Source organism: Micromys minutus (assembly GCF_963924665.1).
Source record: "Micromys minutus genome assembly, chromosome: 17".
Lineage (NCBI taxonomy): Eukaryota > Metazoa > Chordata > Mammalia > Rodentia > Muridae > Micromys > Micromys minutus.
In genome coordinates, this window is record NC_137952.1 from 6763502 (window position 1) to 6783789 (window position 20288).

At 35.7% G+C, this 20288-nt stretch overlaps 1 pseudogene across 1 annotated transcript in view; it reads right to left on the bottom strand.

The window, feature by feature from the left end:
• Window positions 1-2845: 2845 nt before the first annotated feature.
• Window positions 2846-20288, bottom strand: part of LOC308431884 (glutathione peroxidase 2-like) — a 117678-nt pseudogene continuing 100235 nt past the window's right edge. The window contains exon 4 of the transcript in view: window positions 2846-3329. The product of the transcript in view is annotated as a glutathione peroxidase 2-like (transcript). The remainder of the gene's footprint in view (window positions 3330-20288) is intronic.

Genomic DNA, 20288 nt, shown 5'->3' on the forward strand with positions numbered 1-20288 from the left:
GTTACTGTGATCTTCGGTCTCTACTCTTGAGTTTCAGAGTTAGAGTCCAGATATTTTCAAATTAAATGTTCTTTTTTTCTATATGGACTCTTATTTTTTTTTCTTTTCTCCAGTGAACTATGATATAAGTGCTTTTCTGTCTTTTCTTTATACTATCTTTTAAACCGTCCATTACAAAAAGAAGTGAAGCTGAAAAATTTGGAGTGGAATCATAATTGAGTATACTCTTAATGTGTCAATATTCATTGCTAGTTTCTCATAAATCTTCAACTTTTTTTAAAAAATCTATTTTTTACCTAAATATTTTTTTTAAAAGCGCCATTAAATTTAGTACCTAAATCTTACCTAAACTGATTTGTAATGAAATTATTTAGTTCCAGACAAGCATCAAACATAGCATATTACCTTACAGGTAGCAAAGCATTTATAGATTGAAGCTTTCATTTATTCCTGGGCTCATCCAATTCCTATTGAATCAACTGTGTGTAGTAGCTAGGAAAGCTGTGAAGTCTGAGAGAAGAGTCTAATGCGATATTTGTGTTGTTTTTCAAGACCTGTATCTTTCACAAGGCTATATGTGTGCTAAGGTAATGTTTAACCTCTGATTTTGATGACTTGTGCATACAGACATACAGACAGACACAAACACACCAGGTAGACAATACTGTAGTATGTATGTTATTGGCATCTCTTTTCAATGATAGATGAATAATAGTAGGTTAGCCAGAATAGTTAAGCCTTGTTTCCTTTTCTGTCATAGAACTCAGTGTGATATTGAACACTTGACAAATACTTTTTTACTTAGAACTGGGTCTAGAATCAGTTATAATTTCGAGGGTGATCCTCTAGAAAAGTGTGCCACACAGTGGGTATTAAAGAAATTAGCATTTGTCACTTTTTTTTCTTCCTTTTCTATTTCACTTTGTAGAACAATAAATCTAAATATAATTCTTTTATTTTTGTTGGTATTTTAAAATGTTCAGAATATTAGTAACTATTATATGTAAGTATAAAAAGAATTATTAGAAAGGTTTTTTGAACATTTTTATAGACTTTTAATGGAAATAAAATTATTTCAAACTATACCATGCTTTTTGTTTTCTAGCCCGTTTTTTCTTTTTCTTTTTTATTGGAAATTTTATGTATTTACACTTCAAATGTTATTTGCCTTTCCCTTCTTCCATCCACCCTCCCACCTCCCCCTACTTCTGTGAAGATGCTCCCATTCACACCCACTCACTTCCCAACTCAACACCTTGACATTCCCCTACACTGGGGAAACGAGTCTTCACAGCACCAAGGTCTTCTCCTTCTATTGATGCCAGATAATGCCAGCCTCTGCTACATTTGTGGCTGGATCCATGGGTTCCTACATGTGTACTCATTGTTTGGTGTTTTAGTCCCTGGGAGCTCTGGGGGCTTTGGTTGGTTGATATTGTTGTTCTTCCTATAGGGTTGCAAGCCCTTTCAACTCCTTCAGATCTTCCCCTAGGCCCTCCATTAGGGTCCTTGTGCTCAGTCCAAAGTTTACCTGCAAGCATTGTATCTGTATCATATGGCTCTGGGAGAGCCTCTGATGAGATGTCCTTATTAAGCTCCTGTCAGCAAGCAGTTCCTGGCATCAGCAATAGTGACTGGGTTTGGAGGCTATATAGTTTCTAAATTGACTGTCTTTAATACTTTCTATGATTGCCTCCACCATCCAGTTGATACTTTCTGTCTTTATTACTGTTACATACATACATGTATATACATGAACATAAATACAGCCTGCTGAGTCTGTTTTTTCTTTTGATTTTTGCTTTCATCACTTTGCTGTTTTGTATGTTTCTTTTTGTTCTTGTTCCTGCTGCTGGTGGTGGTGGTAGTAGTTGTGGGGTATGTGTGTGTGTGTGTGTATTCAGGACTGAGCTGATCACTCTTTGCTGAACGACCAATAAGTCACTCAATTATAGAAAAGGAAATTCTCCCAGGATTATTGATTAGTTTTTTGTAATTCGTTCTCTAACCATGAGACCTTGTAAATTTTTCCCTCTTGTATTAACATGCCCATTGATACTGCTGCTGTTTTAGTCTTGCTGGTTCAGCTATTTTTAGGAGAGACTAATTCACACCGGACTTCCTTGTATTCTGGTTCTTGCAATATTTCTACCTCTTCTTTCATGAAATTCCCTGAGCTCTAGGTGAGGCAGTCTCCTGGATAATCTTTTCTTCAATCTCTGATCCAGAATTCTCAACAGATTATGAAAGATAGGACATCCTGGGCAGATGTCTTACAGATCCTAAGAGAATACATTGCCAGCCTAGGCTACTATATCCAACAAAATTATCAATTAAAATAAATGGAGAAACAAAGATATTGTATAACAAAACCAAATTTACACATCATCTTACCATAAATCCACAGAACTACAAAGGATGATAGATGGAACCCTCTTACACAAGGGGAAAAACTACACCCTAGAAAATGTAAGAAAGTAATCTTCTTTCAACTAACTCAAAAGAAGACAGTCAGAAAAACATAATTCTACTTCTTTTTTACTTCATACCTACCCTATATTGAACTATAAAGCAGGCTTTCTCTGGACCCTTCACAACTTCTCAGCCACCTCCCAGAAGGCTTTAGGAAGGTGGCATCATTTTGTGAAGGCCCAAAACCTACCCCAGGTCTAGAGTCCCAAGTGGACACCACAAGAACCTTGAGAAAACTAAAGGTGGCAGTGAGGGGAAGAGGACAATATTAAGGGAATGCTTCTGTCTCCCAGTGTCTCCTCAGGGTACAATGAGCCCTGGGGAAGATTATTTGGAGAAACAGTGGGAAATTCCTAGTCTGAGCAGCCCTCATCTAGATAGCAACTTTGAGGAGACATTTGATGTCAGGCTTGATGTTGATGGTTTGGAAGGTGTTGCTGTAGTGACTGAAAGCCTCCCCTTCTGGTCCTATGAGGAACTTCTCAAAGTTCCAACAAACATCTGAGCAGTACAGAGGACTCTATATGATGAGCTTGGGGTCAGTCATGAGGGAGAATGGGTCATCAAAAGTGTAGGGCAGCTTGTCTTTACGTAGGCAAAGACAGGATGTTCATTGTGCCCATTGACATCACACAATGGGGTAAGACTGAAGGAGGGCGGGTACCCATCCCCAGGGTAGACATACTTAAGGCTGTTTAGGATCTCCTCATTCTTACAGTTCTCTTGATGCAAGGGAAGCCAAGAACCAACAGACCCCTGGGAAAGGAACATTGCAACTCACTGAGCTGGGTATAGTCCGAGGTAGTTTTTTCCCAGAGTGATGTCACATCCTCAATCAGTACAGCCCTGTTCAGAACCTGAGATCATAGAAAGACTTGGCAATGTAAGTCATATAACTCTACTTCACACAACAACAACAATAACAGCAACAAAACAAAACAAAAACAAAAAAAAGCAGGAAACAACAATCATTTGTCCCTAATATCTTTCAACATCTATGAACTCAGTTTCCCAGTAAAAAAAAAATATGCACTAACAGCCTGGATACATAAAGAAGACCCAACATTCTGCTGCATACAGAAAACACACCTCAATGAAAAAAAGATAAGCACTACCTCAGAGTAAAAGCGTAGAAAACAATTTTCAAAGAAAATAGTCCCAAGAAACAAGTTAGAGTAACCATTCTAATATCAAATAAAATCAACTTGCAACCAAAAGTCATCAAAAAAGATAAGGAAGGACACATCATGAAAGGGAAAAGCCACCAAAATAAAATATCAGTTCTGAATATCTATGCTCCAAATGCAAAGGCACCACATGCATAAGAGAAACTTTACTAAAGCTCAAAGCATGCACTATACTTCACACAGTAATAAGTGGGAGACTTTAATATCCCAAGCTCATCAATGGACAGATCATAGAAACAGAAATTAAAAAGAAACACAGTGAAAATAACAGAATTTATGAACCAAATAGATTTAACAAATATCTATAGAACATTCCATCCTAAAACAAAAGAATATATCTTCTTCTGAGCACCCCATGGTACCTTCTACAAAACTGACCGTACAGTTGGTCATAAAACAGAACTCAACTGATACAAGAACACTGAAATAATCCCATGCATCCTATCAGAACACCATGAAATAAGACTGGACTTCAATAACAACAGAAAGCCCACAAACACATGGAAGCTGAACAATGTTTTACTCAATAATAACTTGATCAAGGAAGAAAAAGAAAGAAAGACTTTTTAGAATTTAATAAAAATGAAGGCACAACATACCCAGACTTATGAGAAACAATGAAAGCATTGCTGAGAGGAAAACCCATAGCACTGACTGCCTCCAAAAACAAACTGGAGAGAGCATAAACTAGCAGCTTGACAACTCACCTAAAAGCTCTGGAACAAACAAAAATAGAAACAAAAATAATTATGCAGAGAATCAACAAAAGAAGGACCAGGCTTTTGAGAAAATAAACAAGGTAGAAAAACACTTAGACACACTAACCAGAGACAAATTAACAAAATCAGAACTAAAAAGGGAGACATAACAACAGAAACTGAAGAAACTTATCAGATCCTACTACCAAACCCTATGCTAAATAAAACTGGAAAGTCTGGATGAAGTGGAAAATTTCTAGACAGGTACAAGGTATCAAAATGAATTCAGGGTCAGAAAAACCATTTAAACAATCCTATAACCCCCAAAGAAATAGAAGCAGTCAGTAAAAGTCTCCCGACTAAAAAAAAACTCACAACCAGATGGGTTTAGTGCAGAATTCTATCAGACCTTCATAGAAGACCTAAAACCAATAAATTCCAATCTATTACTCAAAATAGTAGCAGAAGAAAAACTACACAATCTCTTCTATGAAGCCACAGTTACATTTATACCTAAACCACATAAAGACCCAGGAGAGAAAGGAACTTCAAAACAATTTCCCTCATGATTATCAATGCAAAAATATGCAATAAAATTCTCACAACCTGAATCCAAGAATGTATCCAAAAGACCATACATCATAATCAAGTAGGCTTCATCTCAGGGATGCAGAGATGTTTCAATATATAGAAATCCATCAATATAATACACTATATAACCAACCACAAATTAAAAAAAAAACCACATGATCATCTCATTGGATGCTGAGGAAGCATTTGACAAAATTCACCACCCCTTTGTGTCAAAAGTCTTGGAAGAATCAGTAATTCAAGACCCATACCTAGACATAGTAAACACAATATACAGCAAACCAGTAGCCAACATCAAGCTAAATGGAGAGAACCTTGAAGCAATCACATTAAAATCAGGTACCACATTTGAATCCTACCTATAGTATTCAAAGTCCTAGCCAGAGCAATTAGACCACAAAAGGAGGTCAAAGAGGAAAGAAAGAATTCAAGTTATCAGTATTTGCAGGTGGTAAAATAGTATATTTAAGTGACCCCAAAAATTCCTAAACCTGACAAATAACTTCAGCAAAGTGGTAGGATATAAAATTTAACAAATTAGTAGCCTTCCTCTACTCAAAGGATAAATAGGCTGAAAAGGACATTTGAGAATTGACGCCCTTTTCAGTAGTCATAAATAATATAAAATATCTTAATGTGACCCTATCCAAGCTAGTGAAAGATCTGTATGACAAGAACTTCAAATCTCTGAAGATAGAAACCAAACAAGATCTCAGAAGATGGAAACATTTCCCATGCTCATTTATTGGCAGGATTAATATAGTAAAATGGTCATTTGCCAAAACTAATCTACAAATTCATACAATCCAAATAAAAATTCCAGCACAGTTATTCATATAGTTAGATAGACTAATTTGAAAATTCATTTTAGATAACAAAAACAAAACAAAACAAAACAAAAACAGGATAGCTAAAATTATTCTCAACAATAAAGAACCTTTGGGGGCATCTCCACCCCTGACCTCAAGTTGAAAGGCAGAGCAATAGTGATTTAAAAAAAAATTTATATATATATATATATATATATATATATATATATATATATATATATATATATATATATGGTATTGATACAGAGACAGGAAGGCAGATCAGTGGAATAGAATTGAAGATCCAGAAATAAAGCCTCACACATATGGCCACTTGATCTATGACAAAGTAGCTAAAACCACCCAGTGAAAAATCAGTAGCCTTTTAAAGAAATAGTGCTGGTCCACCTGGCAGTTAGCATGTAAAAGAATGCAAAACTATTCATTCTTCTTACCCTGTATAAAGCTCAAGTCCAAGTGGATTAAGAACTGCTACATAAAACTAGATACACTGAAATTAATAGAAGAGTAAGTTTGGAAGAGTCTTGAAAACATGGGTACTGGGTAAAATTTCCTGCGCAGAACACCAATGGCTTATGTTCTAAGATCAAAAATCGACAAATAAGACTTCATAATATTGTGAAGCTCCTGTAATGTAAAGTCCACTGTCATTAGGACAAAACAGCACGAAGAAAATGGGAAAAAAAATCTGTGCCAATCCTACATCTGATAAAGGGCTTATATTCAATATATACAAAGACCTTAAGAAGTTATACTCCAGAAAATCAAATAACTGCATTAAAAATGGGGGCCAGTGCTTAACAAAGAATTCTCAACTGAAGAATATTAAACAGCCGAGAAGTACCTAAAGAAATGTTCAAGTACCTAAAGAAATGTTCAACACTCTTTGTCATTAAGATAATGCAAATCAAAACAACCTTGAAATTCCACCTCACACCAGTAAGAGTGGCTAAGATCAAAAACTCAAATGACAGCCAATGTTGGCAGGGATGTGGAGAAAGAGGAACACTCCTCCATTATTGGTGGGATTGCAAGCTGGTACAACCATGCTGGAACTTAGTCTGGCAGTTCCTCAGAAAACTGGATATAGTACTACCTGAGGACCCAGCTTTATCACTACTGGCTATATACCGAAAAGACATGCCAACATATAACAAGAACACATGTTCTACTATGTTCACAGCAGCCTTATTTATAATAGCCAGAAGCTGGAAACAACCCAGATGTCCTTCAGCAGAGGAATGAATACAGAAATTGTGATACATTTACACAATGGAATAGTAATCACCTATTAAAAACAATGACTTCATGTAATTAATAAGCAAAGAGATGGAACTAAAAAATACCATCCTGGGTGAGGTAACACAAACACACACACACACACACACACACACACACACACACACACACACACCAAAATTCAGTTTACCCAAGATAAAAATCACAGACCACATGAAGCTTAAGAAGGAAAATCAAAGTCGATGCTTCAGTTCTTATTAGAATGAGGGAAAAATATTTATGGGAGGAAATACAAAGTTTGAAGCAGAGACTGAAGCAAAGGCCATCCAGAGAATGCCCCACCTGGAGATCCAGCCCATATACAGCTACCAAACCAACATAATATTGCTAATGCCAAGAATACATGCTGACAGGAGCCTGATGCAGCTGTCTCCTGAGAGGCTTTGGCAGATCATGACAAATACAGAGGCAGATGCTCACAGCCAAGCACTGAACTAAGAATGGGGTCCCCAGTGGAGGAGTTAGAGAAAGGATTGAAGGAGCTAAAGGGGTTTGCAACCCCATAAGAACAATACGAATCAACCAGAGCTCCCAGGGACTAACCCACTATCTAAAGAGTAGAAATGGACATATCTTGCATGTGTAGAAGAGGATGGTCTTGTTGAGCGTCAATGGGAAGAGAAGCCCTTGGTCCTGCCAAGTTTGTTGCTCCAATGTAGGGGAATGTCAGTGAGGGGAAGCAGGCAGGTGTGGGTGGGTAGGGGGACATCCCCATAGAAGCATGGGGGAGGGGAGTTGAATAGGGTGATTATGAAGGGGAAATCGTGAAAGGGGATAACCAATGAAATGTCAATAAAATATATCCAATTAAAAAGAGAAAAATTCCTAAAATTTTTGTCAAAACACAACAAAACCAAACATCCTGGGAAAATAAACAATATTCCTCAAAAGAATTTGTTAAGGATTATGGTTTCATACCTCAATATGAAAAATAAAATAGCTAATATGCTATATTTTAGCATATTAGTAATAGAATGACAGCATACTAGTAGTATAAAGACAGGTAGACAAATACACTAACATGTATTTAGACTTAGCTACTTCTAACTACAATAACCTGAGTTTTTACAAACAGGAAAAAAGCTACTGAAGGAAAGATACTATCTTCAACAAATTGTACTGAGAAAACTGAATGTCTATATATAAAAGATTGAAAATATTTAAATATATATATATATATCACTTTGTTCTGAAATTAGATTCAAGTGAATCAAAAATCTTACAAAATTTCTAGGGTAAAGTATAAGCAGTGACCTATAAAGTATGAGTGTAGAGAAGGACTTTGTGAACATTTACCAATGAATTAAGACCAACACCTGACTACTGCAACTCATCAAACTAAAAAGCATCTTTGGTTCAGCTAAATATACAAGTGAAAAAGAAACCCACAGAACAGGGTTTTCTTGTCTTTTCAAATATTGATTCTGTAGATAAAGATATATAGCAATATTTAGTTTTAAAGAAAATGAGAGAATTTTTAGCAAATTTAATAGAAAACCCCCAATGACAGCTTCCTTTATATATATACACACACACAAAGAGTATTGATTTTGCCATTGAACTAGTCATCTGAGTAAATTTTATTAATTCATTATTTTAGTTGTTTTAAAGATATATTAGGCAGTAATAAAATTGGTAACTCCAAACAGGTTTCCAACATTAGTTCCTCATGATATCCCTCATGGTCCTAAGAAAATTGCATTTCCATCAACTCTATAATATCTTTTCAGAGTAGACATTGCAATAGTATATCAGTGGAGAGAAAAAGTGATCAAATATATGAACTGTTAAAAGCTGTGATTATTAAAAATTATGCTCTATTATAGGGATGACTATGAATGATTCTACATGAATCTGTACCCATAAATGAGGCTGGAATTACCAACCTGGTAATCTTCCAGAACAAGCAAAACAAGACATCTCTACATGCTTCCTCAATAACTAGTTATGATTTGTTAATATGAGGTAGTTGAGCTTAATATGAATGATCAAAGACCATAGCCAGATAATATAAAATATATTATTTTTATGTTTCATGAGTGTATCCAGTACTTGTTTGGACACTTTTGCAAACAGGTACTTGTTTATTGGAGGGGAATGCGATCATCATGAATTTACATCAAACTGGGATTCCCATCTCCATCTTGATGAACAAACTGTTGCAGGCTTCTTATCACACAAAATTCAGCCAAATTTATAAAGCTGTATAATAACATTTATATATTAAAGGAGGTGGGGGCTTAGTTAACAAAATTAATAGCAACCACACAGTAGATGCTAAATAAATATTAGCCATTTTCTATTAACCACAGGATCTTTGTGAATTGCTATAAATATGTTTTATCAGTTGATCACTGAATTCTCAGGTTTTCTACATGTGTAGACAGTAGTTTTAGAGGGGTTAGCTTAAAATATGCTGCATAACTCGAGAGCTTGGGGTCAACAGTTCTGAAGTCTAATTTAAACTCGATTTATTCAGTTTAACACTCAAGATTTATCTGAACTTCTTGTTTTATTTAAGGAGACATGTTTGATGTTTCTGTAACTGTCTTGTACAGCTAACCACTGACAGAAGCGTGATGTCTAAATTAATGCCAGCCATACTAATCAAAGGTTATTTGCTTTACTGTTTAAACAGAGATTATTCATGGCAGGAGCTGATGTGTTTTGATTTTTCAATGTGTCAGCTATAAGATCAGAGCAGATATTTTAGCCTTCTGATGATTCCCTATAAATAGAGGCATAAAATCTTAAATGATCATTGATGTAGTTATAAATCATCATTTGGGATACGTTGATCCAGGCAAAATGACCCTTAGCTAACATTACTCTAGGGTCCTAGTGTGCTTGGAGACTTCTATTTTCAAACTGGTCAATTTTAATTATAAACCTAAAATTCTTCATTTTGAGTTGATCTTATGTTTCCGCTGGTAATTTACGAGATGATTTTTTTTTTTAATTTCGTAATTGCTGCCTTCAACACCCTCTTGGAGGACATTTAAGTCAGCCTCTTCTACCAAGATTCTGCTTGAGATCAAGGAAGCATCAATAAGACCTCAGTGAAAGTCAGCCGGGTAACAAAATGTGACAACTTCTATCAGAAGGCTTTTCATTCTTGTTACTTGTTAAGGACTTACTGAGCCTAGGGTAAGATTTCTCCTCTCCTAAATTAAAATCTCACTCTGCCACCCACACAATGAAAGCTAGCAAAACCATAATTTGTTAAACAATTAATAATTTAAGTCTACTTTTTGGGTATTTAAAATGAGGATCATAGTGATACACATATTTTTTGAGGCATGCCTGAGAAAATGTTTAAGCTTCCTGTACATAGAAGAGGACCCCTTGCTTCCCAGCATTATACCTTAGTGTTAACTGATGACAAACTGTAGCCATTAGAGAATGATTAAATGTGAGGTTTACTATGAAGATAAAGATGTCCTGTCTGTTCTCAAGGGGGCAGAGAATTTTTCAGTGATATCAAAGATATTACTATCATTTTGGATTTGGGTAGTTTCTGTAATTTTCTCCAGTTTAATGTCCCTACTGGGATCCTCATGAGGTTTTGTTTTTTTTTTTTTTTTTTTTTTAAACAATCTTTTGTAAAGTTCTCTTCCATCCAGTCTCTGTTTCATTAGGCTCATCTTCTCTCACTGATGTCAGGAAAGGCAGTCATGGAGACTCAGCTGCATATCTAGTACCTATGTGCTCAGAGTCAGTTTTCTACTGGTTTATGTTCCTCGGTTGGTAGCTCAGTATCTGAGAGCTCCTATGGGTCAAGGCTTATCTCCATGTGAGATTCCCATCCCCTTCAGGAATTTCAAACCTTCCCCCAACTCTACCATGAGAGTCTCTAACCTCTATCCAATGTATGGTTATGGGTTTCTGTATCCATCTGAGTCAGCTGCCTAGTGGGTCATCTCAAAGTACAGTTATATTAGGCTCCTGTTTGCAAGATAACTGCTGCTGGTGGTGTGTATAAAAGACATTACTCAGAGGAGAAGGGGAGGGAGGAGATTGGGAGGGAAGTTTGGAGGAGGAACAGCATTTGAATGTAAATAAATATATACATGCATACCCAAAATAAATGCGTATGTAACATATGTAATATACTGAAACAATGTTAAAATTCATTTAACATGAATTCAGTGAATTCAAATCTTTTGCAAATAGCAAGAAAATATCAATTAAAATCTATAGAAAGCTAACATGCATAGTTTTATATTTTCATTGGTAACTGACTGAAACAAATAATAATTTATAGTATAAATAACACATTATTCCAGCTTGTTTATACATGTGAAATGCATCCCTGGCATTTTATAATTAAAGCCTAGACATTCTTAGAACTGTGGAATAATCCTGTTTATAAATATACCCTCTACACAAGCTTCAGATTTTGGAAAAAAAAATTTTTTTTTTTTACTTTTATAAAAGAAAACATTTACCTGTGGCTGGCTTACACTTTTAGCCCATTATAATCATCGAAAGATGTATGGTGAGATGCAGGGGGGGATGGTGCTGAAGAAGAGTGCAACACAGTGTTTCTGCATAAGCATTTGATAAAAACCTGCCTCCACAGTAACACACATCCTCCAACAAGGCCACACCTCCCAATAGTAGTGCTATGAACCAAGCATTTAAATACATGGGTCTATGAGGGCCATGTCTAGTCAAATCATCACACTATGGTTACTAATTCTCAGACAAAAGGGTTCTAAGTAATTCTAATTCATTCTTCCAATGACTTTGTTCAAATTTCTGCCATCTTTAGAAATAGGTACTTATATTCTGTGAGGAAATCAAGAATATCAACAACAATCTACGAGTTTAGTGGGTCTCTTGGATAACATAAAGGAAGATTTAAGTTGGTACTTGGCTGGGGTGTGGTTACAAGATAGATAATGGAGCGTAAATCCAATAGACATTATCCTAACTTTACTCAAAGTTAGTATCTCTCACTCATATATATGTATATATATATGAATAATATATTCTATATCATATTGAAATGTTGTTTGATTATATAAACTTATTATATATATGGTTTCCCTATGGCATTTTTGTTATGTTATTGAATATTTTTTAAATTTACACTTCAAATTTTATGACCTTTTCCAGTTTCCTCTCCAGAGACTCCCATTCCTCTCCCCCTGCTTCAATGAGAATGCTCCCCTACACACCCACTCCCACCTGCCTCCCTAGCCTGGCATTTTCCTGCACTGGGGCTTCCAGCTTTCACATGAATATGGGCCTTTCCCTCCATTGATGTCCAACAAGGCCATCCTCTGCTACATATGCAGATAATTCAAAAGTTAATTTGCAAATGTTTTCTTAAATTTGGTTTTCATATTGAAAACAATCAAGTAATTACAACAAAGTTCAAATATGTTTAAATAGTGTATATCAATAAAATAAACACCTTCTTGTCTGAGACCAGCTTAGTCAAACAACATGTTCCCCAGGGCAGGAGCAAGGATTGAAAGAAAAAAGAGACTGTCAAAATTGTAACAAGTCTTGAGGCTGAAGGAAGCCTTCTTTATTTAGTCCTCTTTTAAAACACTTTAATTACAGGCAGAAAGATTACATCAGTTCTGAGTCAGGGAACCAGCAAGTTAATAATAAAAAATCCTGAAAAACATCTCTCTGGAGGCCAGGTGTGAAGATCAGGGACAAATGTGGTCCCAAGAGACAAAGAGACTGTCACACCTACATTTGCTGAACCTACCCTGAGCTTCAAATGCAAATGTTCTTAATCTGGGTCAGTTTTCTGAGTATAGGACTAGAGTCAGATTCCTGCCTTGACCAGCTTCTAATGTCCTGATGAAGCAAGAATTCCCACCACCAACTGTCCAGAGATGCCAAAAAATGCTCATCACAACTTCTGATCTTATTTAAGCCCAAAATCGTGAGTTAAGGTCTAATATTGTCAGTTTGTCTAAAAAGAATTCAGTTGCTAAAATGATGATTTGTTCATGAAATTAAAATATTAAATGGAGACCCAAAACTAAAGCATGAAAATAGTATCGTAGTACCCCCTTTCGGGAATCCCCACTCAAGCCTCTGGACATGGGGTTACTCAATGAAACTGGAGAGACCTTCTTGCTGCAAAACCACAAGATAGTTTAATGGCAGAGCTCTGGGCCGATATGTAACTCATGCAGGAGACAGGTAGTGACCCTGAGACTCCAAAGCTAGGGGTTTTTATAGAGAGAGGGTCGGGAGAGAGGGTCAGGGGCTGGGAAGAATTAGCTCAAGTACAAAGTTCACCCAACACCCACAGCTTACTTACAGTCATGCAGTCAGGAAGTCAGGAGACTGGCAGAGCAGATGCTTATCTAAGTCAGGATGCATGTGTTTAACCTATAGATTTTGGATAAGCTCGGCAGGGGCTCATTTGACTGATGACTCAGATGTAAAAGGCAGCCTGGACTAGCTTCTGCATTCCTATCTTATCTTTAAGGTCAGTTAGCCTCAGGAATGTTAAGAATGGGTTTAACTGGGCATGCCTGGACTTGTTCTAAAATGTTCTCAGTCCTAGGCCTTTAAGCTTACAAACTACCCTTTTTTGGCTCAACTTACATGAGTTTTCAGACCTTGAATTTAATTTCCTTTCGCTATCATTGTGTCTTAGACATTTATGCACTGTTTATTGTGAATGTATATTCAGATAGTCTTAATATTAATACACTTGACAAGATATGACCCTTTTATTTGTTGTATAAGTTCCTAATAAAAATTCTACTTCTACATACCATGAGGGCATTTTCAATCTGCTATTTTTTTTCCTATGGGAATGTCCTTGACTAGGTATATGCCAATTTCTTTAAAAGAAATAAAAATAATATTTATAACCTATATATCATCTATTGTCTAAATAAGACACAGCATTGTTCTTCTTTCCTTATTCTCTAAATACCTAAGAGCAGGTAATCAACGAATACCTTGTGTAAATAATAAAAATTTATATAAAAAAAGGAAGGACATGGTAGAGAAGAGTAGGAGAAGAGGAGAGAAAGATTAACAACAAGAAAGGAAGAGAGGAGAGGAAGGAGAGGAGAAGGGCAGGGAAGAGTAGTGGAGAGATGAGGAAAAACGGTATTCTTTTTTGGTACCCAAAGACATCAAAAATTGTAGAATGGATGTAAAACAAATTAAGATGAAGGAAGTAAAAATGCTATTACAGAATACTTGGTACTTTAAAACTATGGACTCAGACTGAAATTGTTAGGAGAAGAATGAAGAGAGTGGGGGGGGGGGCATATGGCCCATGGAGGTGCGGTGATGCCTCTGGGCAAGGGGGAATGCCTCTGGGGTCCCATGTTGGGAATCCCTTTCCCTTGATGGTATAGTACAGAACGGAGTTATTCAGGTCATGGGAGAGTTAAGAGGGTAGCAGAGGCAGAGAGAAATAGAGAAGAAGAGGAGTAGAGGAGAAGAGGCTGGCCATGAGCACATGGAAGGAGAGGGGGGAAAGGGAAGGGGAAGAGGAAGGATGGGGGGAGAGCAAGGTTTCAAGAGACCAAGAGGCCTAGAGAGTCCAGAGAGAGTGGAGGGGGCAAGCAGCCCCTTTTATAGTGTCAGGTCACTGGAGGAGAGCATACCAGGCTACTGCCAGATAATTGAAGGGTGGGATTTACAGAATCCCAACAGAAATTGACACATTACAGTACCTTGTCTTCAAAACATTAAAAAAATTCATCAATTGCTCTCAAGTTCATCCAAAGGTAACAGCACACAAAAAAGATTTGATGGTACAACTAAGAGACTCATATTGATTCAGCATGCTCACTAAATTAATTTGGCCGATTTGTACACTTCTGGAGAATCAATCTAGGGTGACTCCCAGATAGACTAGTTAAGAGATTGCTATTAATATGCTCATAAAATGCAAGCAGCAGAATATGGCACCTCAATCGTGTGGCAGCAGTCGATTAGGTTTCCCACTGATTGTTTCTTCCTGCTACATGTTCAGTCTCTCCTGTGGTTGGGAGTTTGTATGGTTTGGGAATATTTTCCAAAAAATATGCCATAAAGGTTTTCATCATCCCAAGCATTACCAAAATGTCCAGGCTTTTAGCCCGGCAACAATACCATTTGCATCTGTCACTATAATCACCATTGTCATTTATAGTCAGTGTAGGGATGCTGTGAGCTCAAGAAAGCCAGGGCTAAATATTCTTATCCAAGAGAAATGTCAAATTTTGGAAAGACCCAAGAAATTACCAATGGGTCCAGAACCAAAGAACCTAAAAATACATGTTGCTTCAGCTTCTCCCATGCATCCCAAAAGACTCGAAGTGTCTAATTGAGAAAAGAATTTCACTTTTCAGATGAAGGTTAAAGAAGTCAGCCACACACGGATGAAAGCAGATAGCTTGTAGGCTGCTTTTCTCGATGCATATTTTACTATATATATAAAATCTGATGAAGGGTTGAGGAGGTTTATTGGGGATAAAATACCTTTATGATATTCCATATTTCTAACTTGAGTCAATCATGCTATAATGAGCAAGAAGCACAGTAGGTAAAACGAGATGGAATGTTTGGGGCAAAAGGAAATCTCTGTGGAAATTAGCTTGGCCTCCAAAGAGCCTTTTAAAAACAAAATGCTGCCAGCAGCAAGGTAGTTTGACTGCAGCTTTGAAGGTCAGCATTCGAAAGGACAGCACATGCAAATATTACAGAAATCATGTTCAAAGTTACTGATGCGCAGGGAGAAAATGCATTGATTCAATCCAGTCCACCCGCTGTAGCTATTGCCCGTGGAATCTACTAATTTGTTTGCCCATTGCTTTACTGACATGTGTGAACTATGGCTTTTTAATCCAAATACGATCTTAAGTCAGAAGAAACTGTCAATTTCACAGAAATAGCTAACCCTGGGTTGGATTCTGTGTCTACCGCAATTACTATTACTTGACCTGCCCTTACCATAAATGGGAGAGAGATAAAAACAGAAAACAACATAAGGAGAAAAGAATGAGCCATTTGAAAACTCTTATTATTTGTTCTTGAAGTGTTAGTTGGCAGTCTAACAAACACAGTTTGAAAAGGGCACAGAAATAGATTCATACTCAGATACTCTCTCAATATTTTAGTTGAGAGACCACAAAATTAAGTGAAGAATGTCCCTGGGACTTAGTGGGGATCTCAGAATTAGGAAAGTGGGATAACTAATTGGGAATCATGAACAACTGGAGTCTGAACCTTAAAGCTTATTTTTCTTTTTAAGTAGCATTCAGAGGTTTTATTTCATATGCACATTATATCAATACATATAAGCAGACCTAAAAATAAAAATAAAACAAAATTATGGCATAGCAGATGCACAAAAGTGACTATTTTTATACACTCTTATTCCTGCAATTCCTCATTTTATTTTATAATTACATTCATCATTATATTTGGAATGAAAGAAATATCACTAAATAATAGTCTCAGCATCTATTTGATACTTATAAAGTGTGAGTATTGGTTGCATATGGAATCAAACCGCTGGGTCAATAGACTCCAATATATATGCCATAATAAAGTGGAGTGTTTAATTAACCCTGGTGGAACTTAAGGGCTTTTGAAATGATTAACCTAAGGAAGCCTCACACATTAAAATTATGTACATGTTCTTTCCAATTAGAGGAAATTTGAAAAGTCCCATCTGGTAGGAGACATTTTGTTATTATTACCACATATTTGTTTATTGCATTTATAAAAAATTACTTTAAAAAGGTTAGAGTGTTGTACTGAGTGTTTGGTACATCTGAGATCATAAAAATAAAAGTGAGCAAAGCTCGTGGCGAGGATGAGAAATTTGAAGGGAATAAAGGGTTGAAATAACAGTAATAATAAGCATGGCTTATTAAATTTATTCTTTAGCCTAAATAATACCATGCAATTTAGCACTCCACTAGAACAGAGATAAAAGTAGTTAGCCTGATTAGCCAGCCCCACTAGATTGTTTGCTAGCTTTCTTTTTCATAACCACTATAATTCTGAAAGGGAGGAGGTTTTTGCCCATATGTTATATATAAAACACACAATCCATCAGGAATCATTAGTGAAATCAGCCAAATAAAACTAATAGATAGTAAACTTGGAAATTGACCCAAGGTTTACATATTTCTTGTCCTTAAGATAAATCTTCTATATTTTTATGTATCTCCAAAAACTAGGTATTTTTAAAGATTTTGTCAAATACATGATCTAAATGCTAAAAATATCTCTATGTGTTTATATACTACCTGTAACATTTATAAATGTTTCTCTTTGCATATATATTATGGATTATAATATATATGAGATATGTAGACTAAACTGGGTTAGAGACATAGAGGTAAAAGCTATTTCCATATAAATCTAAAATGGCAGGCTTCCCCTATTTTAGTGCTCATTTGTTTGTTAAGAGAATACTCCTTGAGGTGAGTTAATTTTTTGTTAATTAGAAGAATGAGTCAGTGATCTCTTTGATTTCCTTCTGTGTCAGAAAATGGACTTTTCTTATCAGATCCAAGTGCCATTGTCCACATGAGCATAAATTAACCACCTGTCTCAATGAAATCCACCTGTTGGAGTTAATTCCTGGTTGTTCCTCCCAGCTCCATGCTCTCAGAAATAAGGTTAAGTTTCAAAATATATTTACAGATACCTTTGTCATATAGCTAGGCTTTACTCTGACTGGATCATAAGTAAAATAGCCCAATAATTTTAACATACATTTTGCAAAAGTGGCTGGTACTTGTGCCAAGGTACCATGTGTCTACCTGGTCACATTTTTTACACAAAACTCGCTCTGAGAGTCATTTCTCCTCCCAGGTGTCCCAACTTTATTTCTTGACTAAACCGTAGGCTATAACCTTTATAATTTACAGATGATGCATCCATTCAATTATCATGATGTTCTCTACTTCTGAAAACAACTTCAAGCATCTTGATAAATGTTTTTATGGTTATACTCATAACTTGATCATTTATTCATGTACATTTTATATGGCATATTCAATGGTTAGAATATTATGTCCAGTGACTATATTAACTAATAACTAAACAGAAAACAACAGAAAATAGTCAAAACAATTCTAATGAATATAGGAATTTTTTGCTCTTGGCGTGATTTTGCCTGATAATTTATTTAAAAGTGCCCCATAGAAATATATATGACAATAGTTTTTAAATGTATCAATATATTAAACTCTTTTTTTGCTTGGGCCTTTTCCTGCTCTGTAAGATAAAAGTTTATTAATACTTGTTTTTATCTTAGCTTTTGAAAGGTTTGTGCATATAATCAAATCACACAATACAAGGCATATAGAAATAACTTTAATTTAAAAAACTATGTAGAAGGGTTATAATATCAGTTATGACAAAGATTTGAATTTATTTGCTGGGACAACTTGTATTTTTCTGACTTTTGTTATCTTTTCTTTAAAAATAAATGTACAGTAAAACTATAAGCAAAAATTTGTTAAGTATTGAATTTAAATGGTTCCCCCATCTCCCCCCTTCTGCAGGGATCAGTTTAATTTCTAATCCTCAACAAAACCTTAAGTGTCTAATCCCATAGAGTCCAAGCTTGGTGGCCAGGATTTTCAGTAGTATGGGAACTACAAATCAAGTAACCTTTCTTTGCATAACAAAAAGTGGTTGATACAAATTGTCCTTAACTTTCATCTAGAAAAAAAAAATGGTATGGCTTCAAAAGGAATTTGCTTTAATGTACACTCCTCAGTATTGTATATTAAAGTCTTGGTCTTGGAAAACTTGAATTATTGATCTAGGATGCCTGTAAGAGTAGGTGTTTATGTGAGCTATGGTAAGGAAAAACCAAATTAGAAGCTTCAAGCTGTACATTAGCTAGAATTATAACCATATTATGATTTGTATGCTGTTTTATGTTTTAAATTGATGTCTTGAAGAGGTACATAAAGCAAGTAAAACTCAGGGTGAATTTCCAATGACAATAGTTTTTAAATGTATCAATATATTAAACTCTTAAGTTGCTTCTCTTAATTCTGTTAGGAGTAAGCAGAAAGCCTGTGATTAGTCCAGGAGAGAACAATGATTTCAAATAAACTAATATTGTGTTATCTGATATAAGAATTTCCATAAATAACTTATATTGGCTAAATAATGTTTAGAATAAAAGAAAACACAACTCCCTCTCCACAGTCAAAGCTTTCAGGTGTTAGTTGTCAGTCAGCACCTGTGCTAGGTATTCATGGCAACTTACATTGCATAGAGTAATTCATACATGCAGCTTTAAGACTACATATGTGTGCACTGTATGTGTTTATATTCTGTATACACACTGGTGTATTCTCATCTATTACTGAGGCAGTTTCAGTGAACTGCCATGAGAGTGGAAACAAAGAATAGTTGTCATTTGATGCCAATCAGTGGTACTGTCAAGGAAGGGCTCTTGACACCAAAATAGGCTCACAACCAAAAATAGGAGTCTTTCTTAAAAGGGCTTAAGAGATTTTCTCCAGAAGACTCTAGGTACATTTGCATGATGGTTCTCTTACGATTAATATAGTTACAACAATGCACATTTTAATGGAGCTAGCATGAGTTTCAACCCTAGCTTTGTTATTTCATGTATATAATTTTTGAAAATTAGTAATCTAAATTAATTTATTCACCTATATAATAGAGTTAATATTACCTCATATGAAAAAAATAACAAAAGGAAAAAGAACACATAAATAGGAAGGGGAGAAAAGAAGAAGACGATGACAACCAGTATCTACTCCTGACCTCCACCCAAATGCACACAAACAAGAGCACACATATCCATTACATGCATACACACACATTAATCACAACCATACTCAGCCCCCCACAAGAACGTTATTAATCTGAAAAATACAAAAAACCTTTCTATTTGCAAAGCAATTGGTGAACCTAAACTACATTATATAAAGTAAACTCAGTCATTAAGCAAAAAACAATTATTATCCCGATTTTATAAAGACTCTAATGTAGTTAAACTTAGAGAAGCACAAAGAATTGTGATTATTTAGATTCTAAGGAGAGAAGAGTAAAATTGCATCCAACTCCAGTTTGGCCAAACTATAAAGTCTCAGCACATGTCAGGGTCTCTGGTTACAAGCTAGAGAGAAATGATTTTCAAATTTTAAATGTTTCTAAGGGGACGAATTTTTATCATACAATTATTATACTCCAACTGAGAAGTAGAGAAGGTTATAGGAAAT